At 41.5% G+C, this 14,467-nt stretch overlaps 1 pseudogene; it reads left to right on the forward strand.

The window, feature by feature from the left end:
- Positions 1 to 13,415: 13,415 nt before the first annotated feature.
- Positions 13,416 to 14,385, forward strand: LOC125396822 (olfactory receptor 2AE1-like; annotated as a pseudogene).
- Positions 14,386 to 14,467: the final 82 nt, after the last annotated feature.

Consider the following 14,467-nt stretch of genomic DNA (forward strand, 5'->3'; position numbering starts at 1 on the left):
GTTGGTACTATGAAAGCTTTCTGGTTTTTCGTTTGTGGCTTTGGTGCTACATTTAAAAGACCATTGTTTGACCCAAGGCTATGAATTTACACCTATGTTTCCATTTAAGAGTTTTATACTTTTAATTTTTACATTTATGTCTCCAATCACTTACAAGTTATTTTTTACAGTGCAAAAAAAGACAAAGATGAAATCATATTTTTATTGGAAATAATGCAAATGAGCAGAATCTTTGAAGTATAAAAAGAAAAAAAAATCCTGTTACTCTAGAGTCCTACACTTGGCAGAAATAACTCTCCAAAGCAAAGGAAAAAGAAAGGTATTTGGAAGTTAAACAAAAAAACTAAAAGTTTACAGCTGACCAATATTTCAATATGTTGCTGACTTACTGTTTCAGTTTTTTTTTTTTTAATATATAAATACCTGGAGGGACAGCTGTGGGTGCTGGGAACCGAACTCTTATATTTTTGGTTGTGAGCCTAGCCTTTAACGGTTGAGCCATCTCTCCAGGCCTGTTTCAGTTATTTTTCTATTGCGGTGCTAAACCACCGTAACCAAGGCAATTTATAAAATAAAGTGTTTTATCTAAGGCTCCCACTTCTAGAGGGTTAGCTCCATGACCATCATCGAATTGTGCTGTGCTTAAATATGGCTAAAACAAACCACTCAGGGTCAGACTCTCAAAGTTTGAACCAATGCTGGCCACTGAGCCATGTTGGACCGAGCCATCTTGCCTCTTGTGGATCATCTCTCTGCTGGTCTGTAAAGGGGTCAATTGGGTTCAGCACTTTCCGGGTGATAATTAACTCAATCCCATGTACATAATAAAGCACAGTGTACACTAAATAAATATTGGATGTGATTACATTGAAACTATTTGTAAAGCACATGTGATGCCTTCCATAAAGGTAGGTTCTATAGATTAACTGAGAAAAACAAGCTTAAGATTTGGGAGAGGGTTCAGTGTTGTCTCCAACCACATAGAAAGTACAAAGATCACTAGGTTAGAAGGTCCATCTGCTCCTAACCTTTTGAGAGGATAACAGGTATTTTATTCCTTCCTTTGAAAGAATAGCCTTGTGTTCTTAACATTCCAGGTCCACTCCCCCAACCTCCACCCCACTGTGACACATGCTTATTTGTAAGCACAGAGACCTCCATGTCTCCTAAATCCTACACATACTAGAGTGAAGCAATTCCTTATGGTAAATCTCTTCCAGGTACAAGAACACAGGTACATACATATATGGACGTTTATTGGTTTGGTTTCTTTGGAGAACCATAGATTAAAAAATTCACCAACTATATAAATAACCAGAAATAAATGCATGTGTAATGCATTTACAAGTAAGACCCTTGGCACAGTAGCTTTTCTTATCATTAGGCAATGACTTTATCTAGTCCTTGCTTTTAAATCTACCTTGAGCCTTCTGATTAAGATGGTGGAGTAGAAGGTGGCTCCAGGGGACTCAGGAAAGGAAAAGAGTCAGAATAAGGGAAAAAAAACCTCAATTCAGAAAGAAAGAGCTTCAGAAATTTACAAAGGTAGTATTTGGGCACGTGAAAAGTACATAAAAAGCATAAGGCAATGCATTGATAAGAAGTAACTCAAAGGCTGATGGTTTAGTGGTTAAGAGTGTTTGCTACCCTTGCAGAGGACCAGAGTTGGGAGGCTTCACAGCTGCCTGTAACTCTAGTTCCAGGGCATCTGATGCCCTCTTATGGCCTCACTGTGCTTATGTGCACATATTCATCTGTAGGTTCCTCCCTCCTCTAGGGTGATTAATACACAGCTCTTCTGTCTGTACAGTTCCTGGTACTTCTCACAATTCCAACACATGGGGCAGACACCATCCCTCCCCAGCACAGACAGAATAACTAGTTAACCCAAGGGGTAGCATCTGAAGGTTCGGAGAGCCTGCCCAGACTGTGGAAAGTTAAGTGTGGCCAGTAGAGGCCACCGATCTGCAAAGAAGAAAAGTTACTAAGTAAAGGCAGACGCAACACTCTATGAAAGACAGCACTTGGTCAATGCAAAGTTAGTGATATCAAAAACCAGAGGCGAGACAAGACTCTCTGCTTTGCCAGAGCCTTTTCTTCATTCCATGCATGTACGTGGTCGCCTACACTTTTATTTAAAGTTTAACTTTTCTTTTATGTTTGAGTGTTGACCTGAATGAATGTTTGTGTACCACATAGATGTCTGATGTCCAGGGAAGAGGGCATCACATTCCCTGAAACTTGAGTTATAGGTGGTTGTGAGCCACCATGTAGGTGCTGGGAACTGAACCTGGGTCCTCTGCAATGGGAGCCAGTGTTACAAACCACTGACTCATCCCTCCAGTCCCACACTCTCTAATTTCAATTTTTGATACCTAGGAAGAAGCTACTCTACATTCCATCCTTTAAAAAAGTTGACTTTATTCTCTCTCTCTCTCTCTCTCTCTCTCTCTCTCTCTCTCTCTCTCTGTCCAAATGTACATGGTGGGGTCAAAGTGAAGGTCAGGTGTTTTCCTCTATCTCTCCAACTTATTTTTTGAGACAGAATCTCTTATTGAGCTTGGAGCTCACTGATTGACCACCATGGCTGGCCAGTGAACCCCAGGAATTCTCCTATCTCTACCTCCTCAGTGCTGGGATTACAAGCATATGCTACCACATCTACCACCAATACCCTCCTTTGTGAGTGTTGGAGATTGAACTCAGGTCCAAGTTCTTTACTGACCAAGCCACCTACAAAGAGCTAGTCAGTAACATTTTTATATACCAATAACAAACTTACTGAAAGGAAATCTTGGAAAATATCACAATTCAAAATAACTTATAAAATATCTATGATGGGACTGGAGAGAACTCAGCAGTTAAGAGAACTTGTTGCACTTTCAAAAGATCTGAGTTCAATTCCCTGTACTCATATTGAGTATAGATGTGTGGTATATTCTCTCTCTCTCTCTCTCTCTCTCTCTCTCTCTCTCTCTCTCCCTCCGTCTCTCCCCTCTCTCACACACATTCATGTACATAAAAATAAAAACAAATTTTTTAAAATGTCTAGAAATAAACAAGGTGAAATACTTTCACAGTGAAAACTGGAAAAGTGATAGAATACTCTACAGATGAAAACACCTCCAATGCTCATGGATTGGTAGAATAATATTGCAAAAAGACCACATTACAAAAAGGAATGTGCAGATTCATTGCAATCTATATAAAAATTCCAATGACATTCTTTATGGCAGAAAAATTAATGTGGACACACACACACACACACACATATAAACACACACCACACTACTAGGTAGCCAAGGCTATTCTAACCAGATGCTTCAGGTTTCATAATACTTGCTTTCAAATTATACAACAGAGCTGTAGTGATTAGTTAGTGTGGTACTCGCACCAAAAGCAGACATACGGAGCAATGGAATAGAATAGAGGACCCAGAAATAAACCATACAGCTAGACTACCTAAGTTTTGAGAGAACTGTCAAGAATATACACAGTAGAGAGAAGCTTAGCCTCCTTAGCAAAGGGTATTAGAAAACTTGGCTCACGTAGAACTGGGTTCTAGCTGCACAGAACCCAAATCTGCATGGATGAAATCCTTAATGAAAATTTAAAACTGCTGGGAAAACAGGTAAAACTTCAAAAATATAGGTGTAGGCAAGAGCTTTCTGAAGAGGGTGCCAGTAGCACAGGTGGCAGTCCAAGAACTGAAAAATGGCATTATACAAGATTGAGAGGCTTCTGCAGAGCAAAGGAAGCCATCAAAACAGAGAGAGCCTTCAGCAGTGAAGAGTCATTGCCAAGTATTCCTTAATACATAAGTATTATCCAGAGATTATAAAGTACTGTAAAATTTAAACATTCCCTAACTTTTTCATCTTGAAATGAACTAATGAATCAAATAAGACAGTGAAAGAACTACAAATAGCCAATAAATATTTGAAAAAGAGTCAACATCATTAGCCATCAGGAAACACAACTCTAGGATTTCACCTCATTCGAGTCAGAATTGTTATCATCAAGAAATAAATACTGGGGAAAGAGGGAAACTTTTATCCCTTCTGGTGGAAATGCAAACTGGTGCATCAACTATGGACAGCATCTGGAGGTTTGTCATAAAACTGAAAACAGAGCTACCATATGACACAATTATATCTTTTGGGCATGTGCTGGAAAACTCAAAATCAATATACATAAGAGTTGCTTGCACATCTGTGTCCGTTGTTGCACTATCACAAGGAAGTGATACCATCCTATATGCCAGTCAGCAGAGGAATTGATAAATGTGATGCTTATGTAGAATGTGATTTTATTTAACTGTACAGAAGATGAAATACTGGTGCTAGTAGAGAAATGTATGCACCTGAGCCAGTATGTTAAACAAAATAACTCAAACTAAGAAACACATATTCCACACATTTTCCTCACACCCAGAACACAAATTTAAAATTATATGTATATGTGTATATATGTGTCTATATGATAAAAAGAGAAAGGTGACCCTGAGAGGGGAGGAAGAGATGTTAAGGTGAATGGAATTCAGAGAGTAATGGAATGCATTTGACATGAAAATAGAAGGGGACATCACTTAGAGGTAGGAAAAGGACCACCCAGACAATGACAGGGGTAGCATAGAGGAGGGCAGTCAGGGAGAGGTATGGAGTGTAATGATATACATATGAAAATCTTATAACAAAACACAGTAGGTTGTATAATAACTAAAACAATTAATAAGAGAAATAGGTTCTCTGTTCACGTCTTTTCCTTTATCTGACCTCCTTGCATCCCCCAATCCCCCCCCCCCCTTTTTGAGACAGAGTCATAGAGTTCTAGGCTGGCTTCAAAGTTGGGATACAGCTGAGGATGACCTTGAAGTCATAATCTTCTTTAATTTTTGATCTTCCTATCTCTACCCTCTTGAGATCTGGACTCGAAGGCATTCACTACCATGACGGTTTTACGTGGTGCTAGAAACTGAACCCAAGATTTGATTAATGTGCTCTACCAACTGACCACATCCTCAGGCCCCCTTCGTCTCCTCTTAAGTAGATAACCCATACCTTACTATGAAGATTTTTAGCTTAGGTGCCATTCATTTTTTGGTATTTGACACAGAGGCTGAATGAGCAGTTCAGAGTGGTTTTCAATTTATAATCCTTCTAGAGCCTTTTCAGTACTGGGGTTAAAGGCGTGTTTTACTAAGCCTGGCTCAAGCATCCATCGCTTCTTTAAAGACATTGTGCTGGCTACTTTTATGCCAACTTGACACAAGCTAGAGGCATCAGAGAGGAAGCAACCTCAACTGAGAAAATGCTTCCTCCATCAGATTGGGCTGTAGGCAAGCCTGTAGGACATTTTCTTAATTAGTGGTTGATGTAGGAAGGCCCAGCCCATTGTGACTAGTGCATCCCTGGTCCTGGGTTCTATAAGAAAGCAGGCTGAACAAGCCATGGGGAGCAAGCCAGTGAGAGTACTCCTCCATGGTCTCTGCATCAGCTCCTGCTTACAGGCTCTTGTGCTTTGTGAGTTCCTGCTCTCACTGATTTTGATGATGAACCATTACATGGAACTATGAATGAAATAAATCCTTTCCTCTCCATGTTGCTTTTAGTCATGGTGTTTCATCACAGCAATAGTAACCCTAACTAAGACAGATATTTTCTTTATGACCAAATCAAGTACAGCAAGTAGGCAGTGAAGGCTTCAAAGAGTGGCTCTGTTGAAGATATCTTCTTGGGATGTTTACTTTTATTTTTCAGGGTTAGGTATCAAATCTAGGGTTTCTAGAATACCAGATGGGTTCTTTACAAGACAAGATAAGAGCTATGCCTCAGCCTAGTCCAGAGTGATTAATTAAAAATATTTATTTTTATGTGTGTGTGGATGTTTTGTCTGCATGTATGTCTGTGCATCATGTGTTGTGTACAGTCACTGTGGAGGTCAGAAGAGTGTGCCAGATCCCATGGAACTGCATCTACAGACATTTGTGAGCCGTCATGTGTAGTGTTGGGAATTGAACCAAGGTTCTCTCGAAGAGCAGTTAGTTCTTTTAACTGCACATCCATCTCTTCAGGCCGGCGAGAGTGAGTTTTTAACTTAGAGATAAGGATGACTATTGAACTTCTAGATAACAATTCACTCTCATTTGGGGATGTCCGAGACAATGGGACTCAAGACAAGATGGAAGATGGAAAGACAAGGTGTTTACGATGCTCACATTCCTGGAAGATGACTGAGCTCAGTCATGCCCCACTCATTGCTGTGGTTGTTACTCCTCCCATTACACAGTATCCGCTTTCCTTCACATCATTTCCATGTGGACCGTAGTGATTAAATCCCCTAAGCTCTTGACAATTTATTTTCCTATTGGAGAAAGGATCATGTGCTTCTTAAGCCCTCCACAAATGCTAACCAATAATACAACTCTGAAAATGGAACAGGTACTCATCAAGTGGTGGCCCAATAAGTGAATGAATGATGCAGCTGTAATAGCTGCCTTAACTAGAGAGATACTATATTCTGGTGTAAGGAAGATGATGGTACATTTAATCTACTCAAAGAAATAGCAATAATATGGAGCTACCCAGACATTTAACATCCAAATTATGGCAAGCAACAAAGACCCATTTTCTTTATTCAAAAACTTTTAATTATGTGTGTGTGTGTATGCAGGGGTTTGTTCATGTGAATGCAACTGTCCTTAGAGACAGAGGGATCAGATCCACTGGATCTGGAATTGCATGTGACTGTGAACACCCGACATGGGTACTGTGAGCCAAGCTCAGGTCCTTCATATGAGTAGCAAGTGCTCTTAACCACTGAACCATCTCTCCAGTCATATAACCACTTTTATTTTAATTTATTTTTAGTTAGCATACAAAGTAATGGGTTTTATTATGACATTTGCATGCATGACTGTAACTGTATTTAACCCACATTTACCCCATTAGTATCTCTTATTGCTCCTCCCATATTGTTGTCCTTATTCCCTACAGTAGAACACTTTCTGCTTTCACGTCATAAGTATGTGCAATGTATATATATATATATATATATATATATATCACAGATTTAAAATCTAGATTCTTCATTAAAAGAAGCTGTGACATTTTCCTTCTGAGTCTGGTTTATTTCACTTAACATGATCTACAGCCCATTCATTTTTCAGCAAATGACATACATTTGTTCTTTTTTTATGATTGAATAAAAATCCATTTGTTTATAAATCACAGTTCCTTTAGTCTGATACCATATGTTGGCTTCTTCAGCATATCCTTATAATAAGAAGGAGGCCAATGTATGGGAAATAGATCAAAGTAAATAAAGAGGTGATGGGATATGACATTCTCTTGTTTTATTCCTTGACAAAAAAACATTTGACATATTTTACTCGTGTCTTATGCAATTAGAGTATGATCAAGAGTGAGGGCAGAAATGACTTGACTTTGTGACCCCTTTTCTATACTAGGACCCCTGGGGAAACTCAAAATGGTCCACTGTGTAAGAGAGACTCGTTCAGTGGTTCCCAACCTGTGAGTCTTGATCCCCAAAGGGGTGGCATATCATATATTTTCATTATGATTTATAACAGTAGCAATTACAGTTATAAAGTAGCAAAGAAATAATTTTATGGTTGGGGGTCTCCACAATATGAGGAACTGTATTAAAGGACACAGAGACAGGAAGGTTGAGAGAGGATACAATGGAGGGGTAAGTGTGTTCCTGACCGCCACACAAGTCCGGAAAGGGAACTCACAATCTTCCCGCCATCCTTATCTCCCTGGCTACTCCAAAGGGGCGGCTTCCCCCAGCTGAACATCCTCTCCTCCTACGCCATCCCGGCTTTCTGCCTGGAACCCCTACCCTTCCTCTCTCCCTTTTTCGGGGCTTAAATTTCTCCAACTCAGCCTGGGTGGGCACCGCGGCCAGAAGGGGCGGTGAGTGCAAACGGGAGGGAGTTCCTTTGTTTTAATAGCCTGCCTGCAGCAAGGTAGGACTGCAGGCAAAGTGATTCCTGGATAGCAAGGGGCAATAATCCGGTAGCAGAGACAGGAAGGTTGAGAACCGCTGGACTAGGTCTTTCTCAGACTGTTGTTCTTCAAGGGTTGAATGTACAGTTATGACAAAGGCCTGGATTTAAAAATGGAAAACAAGTCAGAGACTCTAGAAGTGTTTGTCTGCACAGTTCGTTAGTCCTCAGGGAGAATATCCTCATGTTATTATCAGAGCTAACTTCCCCAAAATATCTCATTCCCCTGACTGCAACATACAAACTCTGAGTGCAATCTTTAAGGTGCTTATCTCTATGTGTGGGACACAGATTAATTGGTATCTTGGGTATTAATTCCCAGAAGAGATCCAAGTCATTTGGGTGAAAATCCCCGATGCCACCCAGGCAATGTCTGTTCATCTTAGCTGACATCATAGGTCCTCCAGGACGGGGAACATTTCATTTCTCATAGAAGGTGTTGCTTTTCTATTGTGACAGGCTCATGTCAGGCCAAGTCTGTTTTATTACTAGTGAGAAAACAGTTGTCAGTCAGGATAGGGAATCCCTGCCTGTAAAATAAAAATTTAGGTTTTTGTTACATAGAGAACAAGTACAAACAGTGGAGAAGGCTAGCCAAGATCCATGGGACAGCAGAAAATAGGAATCAGATTTTCTTTTGACTTTGGAAACTTTGATGATGAAGCTGATAAAATGTTTAGCATCTTAATGAGGAAATATTAATGAGAAGTCCTGTTGGCTAAGCTTAGAAATTGGGGAGGAAAGGTTGTGGAGATGTATATTTAAATCCAGAAGCAACATCTGGATGCTTCCAAGACTTAGTAGGTGTTAAAATGGGTCAAATCTAGAATCTGCATTACTGTGGGCTGAGAGAGTTCAGATTATGAGCAGGGGTTGTGAAAATCTTGTGGAGTCACATGCCCTACTGCTTCTGTGAGGCTATAACTCAGGTAATTAGTGCAATGATGGTTGTGTTGGGTTAGCATCTTCTGTTCCACTCCAACAGTAAATGGAAATTCCCAGGGCTGGAGAAGGAAGCCTGATGAACAAGACAAGGTTTCTTGGCACGAACAATAGGCAATGTGCATGCCCGTGTGGACCCTCCTTCCTTTTCCATTTCTCCTCTGTGCTTCTGCTCACTAGTACCTGTTGAAGAAATTCTGGGTAAGCTAACATTGGGGCTTGATGAATCCTGGAAAGATTTGCCAGAAGGTAGTTAGTTGTCAGTTATTCTTCAAGCCAAAGGAAACATTTGATCAGAGTACGAAGAAGACTTCTGGAGAAGAAAGAGAAAAGGTGGGTTACAAATGAGGATAGAAAATTATTCACAAAGGTTCCTAAGGTAGGAGGAGAGACAAGAGGCATAGATGAAACGCCTCTCCTGTGGAGATTTATAAAAACAGGAATAGATGGAGGACTTTGTGTATAAACTACATTTTATTTACTTGTGTGCGTGTGTTTCTTTGTGTGTGTGTGTATATCTGTGTGGTATGGTGTGGCTGTGTTTCTTCGTGTATGTGTGTGTTTCTGTATAGTGTGTGTGTTTATCTGTGTGGGATGGTGTGTGTGTGTGTGTGTGTGTGTGTGTGTGTGTGTGTGTGTGTGTGTTGCATTTGTTTGCTTCTGTGCTACCATGGGCGTTTGGAGGTCAGAAGACAATTCTTTCAGTTTAGTTCTCTTTTCCACCATGTGGTTCACAGGCATGAACTCAGGTCATTAGGCTTGGCAGTATTCCTTTACCAGCTGAGCCTTATCTCTGGCCCCTAGAGACCTTATAGTGAGAGGACTCATTCCTCTTTGTATCCACTGAGTCCTTGGAGTCTGGTTCTGTGAATCTGTGTTGTAAGAGAAACAGAAGTATAAATCAGTATTTACTTCATTCCAGATGACAGTGTCTGCAAGACAAGGAATTGCATTAGCAGTCATGATAGTTGAGTCTTAACAGGCACCATCAGTCTACTAGACTCGTTGTAACAGGAAACACAGAGGTCCCGTAGTAAGACTGATGAAGGGCTGTGGTGATGGCTCAGTTAACAAAGGGCTTGTTGCCCAAGACTGAGGGCCCGAGTTTGATCCCCAGAACCCACATCAAATCGTGGTGGTAGCATGTGCTTATAACCCATCACTAGGGCATTGGAAACAGGCTGATTTCTAGCTTAGCCTAACTGGCTACGCTTGGGCCTCAGTAAGAGTTCCTGTCTGTCTTTACAAGGTGGGTGGGGTTGAGCCTCCATGCTCATAAGTGTGTATCCAGATCAACATATCTTACACGTACTGTCTAGCTGTCCCTGCCCTCCAGGACTGATAAATCCCTGAGCATCAGCCAATTCCCACACTTGGTCTTCTGTGAAATGAGCTCTTTGGTCAGGAACAATGTTGCTTGGAGCACCAAGACTATGAGTAATCGTGTGCTATGAGTAATCGTGTGTCTGTAGGAGGTCGCTTTGGCAGCCGAGCAGCAGACATGGGAAGTGAGTCCAGAGAAAGTGTCTCCTGTGGTAAGAAGAAAGGGTTGTCCCTTCTGCACTGAGTGCCAATCTGCTACCACTTAACCACATGCTTACCTAGAGAATGGGGCCATATTGAAACGTGATGGTGACCTTGGTTGCTGTCAGACTGGGTCTTCAGTGTTGGCTTTGGTCAGCTCGGCCATGGAGAGCAGAAGTCCATTTTGCCAAATTCATGTGCAATATTTATCTTTGTTGCGTCACTGATAGATTTATTGAGAATTGATAAGAGTGGCTGAGTAAAAGGGGAGCTGATGACCATAGAATGTCCCACTTTTTCTTAAAATATAGGATGATTCGTTCTGTGGATAATTCTATGTGTTCACTGGGCAATGGGGGTGCATGACTTTAATCCCAGCACTTGACAGGCAGAGGCAGATTGATCTCTGTGAGTTTGAGGTCAGCCTGGTCTACAGCTGAGGACAGCCAGAGCTACAGTGAAACTCTAACTGGAAAAACCAAAAAGAAAAAAAAAAGAAAAAAGAAAGCCGTGTGTGTGTGTGTGTGTGCGCGCGCTTGCTTTTGGAGGCCAGAAATCAGTGTCAGGTGTCTTCTGCTTTATTGCCTTGTGATTTTGATATAAAGTCTCTCTCTGAACCAGGGTGTGGGGTCACTGGTTCAACTGGACTGGCTAGCTAGTGGGCCCAGGGAAGCCCATCTCCACTTTCCTAGGGCTGGGCTTATAGTCTCACAGTCCTACACCTGTCTTTTTGATGTGGGTTCTTGGGGACTGGACTTGCTGTGTAGCCAGCCCTTTACTGACTGAACTATCTCTCCAATCCCTCATGTAATTGTTATGCATGCACATCAAGCAAAATAAAAATAATTAGGTCATAAACAGGGCATTTGACTTCATTGGAGTTCATGGCACCCAACATAGAAATAATGGATGTTGTGTAGTCCTCTGGGCAAAGGGTCAGCTTGAGCTTGGTTGTGCGATAGTATGTTCATTTGGAGATTCAGCATTATGGAAGGTGTGTGTGTGTGTGTGTGTGTGTGTGTGTGTGTGTGTGTGTGTGTGAATGTATGTATGTATGTATGTATGTGTGTGTCCTATATCAACAGTTGGATGAACTCTGGAGTTTCTATAATGTCAGCTTGGCTGAATGAGTTACATTTCCCAGTTGTCATTTTTTGTGTGCGTCTGGCTAAAAGATCGGTCACAGAGAACATTCCTGGAAGGAAACAAGTCATTTTTAGTTTATTCATGTGTTTCTTTCCTAACTGGTATAGAACAACTCCTGGTTCTGGAATGGTCTGTTTTTCAGCATCCTCTTTTAGATAGTTCGACTTCTGAGATGGTTGAGTGCACTAAGATCCATTAAGAATTTCCCCAAACCCTGCAACATGCCCTACCAACAGATTCCAGAGGCAGGAAAACATTGGGTTTTGTGTGATTACAGAGCATGTTTGTTGGTTCTAACCTGTCTTTTAACTGATATTCTTTTGAATGATTTCCTTTCCTGATTTCCCATCTTATAGTTTGTGTGTGTGTGTGCATGTGCATGTGTGTACATGCATGAGATTGCACAAGCATATATGTGTGTTTGTGTGTGTGTGTGTTTGTGTGTGTGTGTGTGTGTGTGTGTGTGTGTTGTGAGTGTGGCAGTCAGAGGACAACCTCAGGTTCCATTCTTTAGGAACAATCTATCTTGGTTTTTGAGACAAAACTCTCACTGGGACCTAGGCCTCACTGACTAGGTTAGTTGGTGAGCCATTGTCAAGGATCTCCACTCGGTGTTGCCACATCAAGCATTTTCTCGTCTAGATGCTAGGGATTGAACTCAGATCCTCTGGCCTGGACAAAACTTCACCAAATGAACTATCTCCCCCAGGCCGCCCCATCACACAGACTAATCTAACAACCATGTATAAACTTACCTGGCTTCCATGTCAGGTGAGAGCGATATTTTACATATGACCCATTATAATCAGATGCATGTGTAAGATTGCCAAACTGCTTGGAATTCTGGAGTTGGAGTGTATAATAAATTAACTAATAAGGAACCAACTTGAGAGGTTGGACCTCTCAAGATTTTATCACAGATAGGACTGCCCCAAGGCCTCGCCAGATAGATTACTAACAATGGTGTCATTTTCTTCAGCTGTGTAGCCACAGATAAGCTGTCCTTGCTCCACCAAAAAAACTCCCACTTGAGGTCCATGATTCACATACAAAGAAAAGATATGAAAGCAGGGGGAGCGGAGACATTCCTTGAAAAAAGGGGGTTCCAATATGAGAGAGAAGAAGAATGTATGGAAAGGAGGGGTGAAAATGACTAAAACTCATTCTGTAAATGTGTGAAAACCGTAAAACAATAAAGACTAAAAAAAGCAAGCAAACAATACACAGCGTAAATACACATTCAGACACACCTATATACATAGACGTAGTCTGTGTTTCATAATGAGAAATGTTTGTAGAAGTCTATATATTCTTAAATTTTAGAGTGGTCATGATTTCAAGATTCAACTATTTCAATAATTAGGGATGTGAAATAATTAGAAACAAATATAGGCTTACATGAAAAATGTCCATATTTGAGAGCTAGAAAGACGGCTCAGCAGTTAAGAGCTAGGTTACTTTTCCATCCCACTTGAGTTCAATTCCCAACACCCACATTGTGGCTCATGATCTCTGTAACTCCAGTTCCAGGAGATGCAGTGCCCCTTTCTGGCATCCAGGCAATGTGTGCATGTGGTGCACAGACATACAGGCAGGAGAAATATCCATAAACATAAAATAATAAAAAGATAATGTCTGCATGTAAAGTACCCTGCACATATAAAACCATACCTGATAAAAATTAAAAAAGAATAAAAAATTCTTTTCCCAACTTATTTCTGAAGTTGTGTTCCTTGCATCACACTCCTGTCCTCTCCTGGTTCTCTCAGAGGTGGAGGAGAGGAGCATGTGGAGGTGGAACCAGACTGCTCTGGAAGACTTCACCCTTCAAGGGCTCTTTGATGACTCCTTCAATCACCTTTGTCTTTTCCTCCTGATCATGCTGGTGTTCCTCACTGCAGTGAGTGGCAACAGCCTCACCATCCTCCTCATCTGCGCTGACCCCCGTCTTCACACACCAATGTACTTCCTGCTCAGCCAGCTGTCCCTCATGGATCTGATGCATGTCTCCACAACCATTCCCAAGATGGCGAGCAACTACCTGTCTGGCAAGAAGTCCATCTCGTTTGTGGGCTGTGCCACCCAGCACTTCTTATACCTGTCTCTTGGTGGTGCAGAGTGTGTCCTCCTGGCACACTTGGTGGTGCAGAGTGTGTCTCATGTCGTATGATCGCTATGTTGCCATCTGTCACCCCTTACGCTACACTGTGCTCATGAGCAGAAGAGTAGGGGTGATGATGGCTGTCATGTCATGGTTGAGTGCATCTGTGAATTCCCTAATCCACACATCCATCTTGATGAGCTTCCCTTTCTGTGGTTCAAGAATCATCCACCACTTCTACTGTGAGTATCCAGCTGTTGTGAAGCTGGTATGTGGTGATGTCACTCTGTATGAGATCACAGTGTACATCTGTAGTGTTGTTCTTCTTCTCCTCCCCATCATTCTTGTCTCTACATCCTATGGATTCATTCTGCACAGCGTCATGCAGATGCGCTCAGCTGGGAGTAAGAGGAATGCCTTTGCCACATGCAGTTCTCATCTCATTGTGGTTTCTCTTTGGTATGGTGCCTGCATGTTCTCCTATATGAGACCCCGGTCCCAACGCACTCCACTGCAAGACAAAGTTGGTTCTGTTTTCTATAGCATCATTACTCCTACCCTGAATCCCCTGATTTATACTCTCAGGAACAAGGATGTTGCCAAGGCGCTGAAGAGAGTGCTGAGGAGGGACATTGTTGCCTAGGGTCTGCAATTGTAGTTGTCTGGATACAGTGCTGGGTAGAATATACTCCTTACATTGATCAGGGCAAAACACTATGACTTTT

The sequence above is a fragment of the Myodes glareolus genome, chromosome 2 (genome assembly GCF_982192425.1).
Source record: "Myodes glareolus chromosome 2, mMyoGla1.1, whole genome shotgun sequence".
NCBI lineage: Eukaryota > Metazoa > Chordata > Mammalia > Rodentia > Cricetidae > Myodes > Myodes glareolus.